The sequence below is a fragment of the Phalaenopsis equestris genome, unplaced genomic scaffold (assembly GCF_001263595.1).
Source record: "Phalaenopsis equestris unplaced genomic scaffold, ASM126359v1 Scaffold198482, whole genome shotgun sequence".
NCBI lineage: Eukaryota > Viridiplantae > Streptophyta > Magnoliopsida > Asparagales > Orchidaceae > Phalaenopsis > Phalaenopsis equestris.
The window spans coordinates 1-2,280 of NW_018218398.1; positions in this window are offsets into that span (position 1 = coordinate 1).

Below are 2,280 nucleotides of genomic sequence, written 5' to 3' on the forward strand. Positions count from 1 at the left end.
ATATAATCGTGATGGTTTCTACGTCTTAAGGTTGAATTTGGTTTGAGAGAGCAGGAAAAAATGAAAGGGCAGAAATAGGAAAGAAGATGGGGGCATGTTTAGTGTCGGAGAAGGTTTTGTGGAGATTGTAAGAGGTAAGGCGGCGACTGGGAGGAGTTGTCTTGGTAAAGTGCAACAACGTAAGTAGATGGGAAGTGTTATGTTACGCTAGAAGATGGAAGCAGAGAGGGAGAGATTGTTTGGAAGTGGGAGGTTGCCTACGACTGGGTTACCACACTAGAATTGAGAGAGGACAAAGGCATGAGGAACGAAGAAGGAGATTGAGATTTTCTAGAGAAAAAAATTAGAGCTTCATGAGATGGTCCTAGGAGGACGACTGAGGGGAAAATGAGGGCAGAGGAGTCGACAGGCATTCACGTTGTTGTTGGGGAAAATAAGGCATCAATGTCGGCATTAAAGAAGGACTCGAGGTTGAGGTTGAGGTTGGGGTCGGGAATGAGATCGGTGTTGGGGTTGAGATTGCGATGGTTGGAGTGTTCTGCAAATACAAAAAACAGACGTTTCCAATTTTGTTTTTTTTTAAACAAAAAACACTTTTGTTTAAGAACAAATAAAAATCAGATTCAATTACAACAAAAAAACATATTTTTGTTTTATTTTCTATTAAAAAAATATGGAAACAAAAAGTGATCCGAACAACCCTTTAGCTTCTAAATTGTTAGCTCAATCATATTCATTTTCTTATTACGAGAGAAATTGAAGTACATATTATTTTATTAATTCACTCAAGGAATAAGATCACTTCTCAATGGAGTGAAGATTTAGTATTTTTACATACTAATTTTTATTTTTTATTTAGACTAGCCTATAATACATTCTGAGACTAATTTATGATATAGTGGTGGAAATAAAATAATTTTAATGGATGATATTAAATCTTTCAAGTTATTGTTCTATCTCTTAATGTATCTTTAGAAATTATGTTTTTTCTAGATGAAGGTGAATGTGTCATTGAAGAGGGCATATAAACTAGTGTTGCTTATGTTGGCTAATATGTGTCATTTAAATGCATGTCACTCAAGTTTTTAGACGATAAAATACCGTTCCTAGGCAACTAATTTAGTTTGAACTGCTTGAATTGATTATGTATATATTTTTCTTAAAGACAAATAGCTTGGATAAGTACTGAATTAAGTGGTATATGCGTTAATCTTCTTAAAAGAAATATAATTCTTTTTCTTAATTTTTATTTATTTATTTATTTCTTGGAAGAGAATTCTGTAGTGAAATTATGAGCATTAATTTGCAGTATTCACCCTCAATGCTTGTCCTCAAATTAGGTATTGTATATCATTCTTTTCTAATTTAAATCAACTTTTAATGCAGATTTTCTGTTTTCTTATTATTCATGAATGTATTTATATCAGTTGTTTATATAATTTATTAGCATTTTGATTAATAAAAGCGCCTTCGCCTTGCGCATTGCATGGCATTTTATGCTTTGATAGCATTGCTTTAGAGTAAATCTGACGAGAGCGAAATAAGGATGGCTCATGAATGCATCTTTGATTTGTAGAATGGCTCGACAAAAATATTGATACCATTTTGACTTGGGAATTCTCATCAGACTTTCTTCAAAGCTTGTTATGAAGAAATAATATAGAATTGAATATGTGCATCACATGTTGACAAATATAATGGGTACAGTAAACATTCTCTAACACTTCCTTATGCGCAACTGTTAGATGTTCCATTTTTGAATTAATAAAAATGTTTTTTAAAGCTAAATAAAACTTGCATGTTAAAGAGCAAAAGAGATGAAATGTTCTGTGCTCGTTGCAAATAATTTTACTTGGCTAATTGTCATCAAGCTGCCTCGTGCATTGGGCAAGGTTTTAAAACTTGCATGTTAGACAACAAAAGAGGTGAATTTATCTAAGCTCCTTGGAAATAATTTTTCTAGGCTATTTGTCATCAAGATGCCTTGTGCATTGGGCAAGGTTATATTGCCCACTACCACCTTTGCGCATGATAAACGCTTGGATTGTAAGTCACCTTTATAAACACTCAAATTGAGCAATAAGTTCCAGATTTAATTTAAAGTTAAATTCTAAAAGTAAAACACAAATCAAGAACCTAAATGACTTTTAATTGTACTTCCAATGAATGCAAGCCCCTATCCTAATTAATTCGGTTGAGGCAAAGTCAAGAAACTCATTAAGTAAAAAACTTCAGCATTCCCATGAATGTAAGATCTATCCCATAATTAACTTGGGTGAG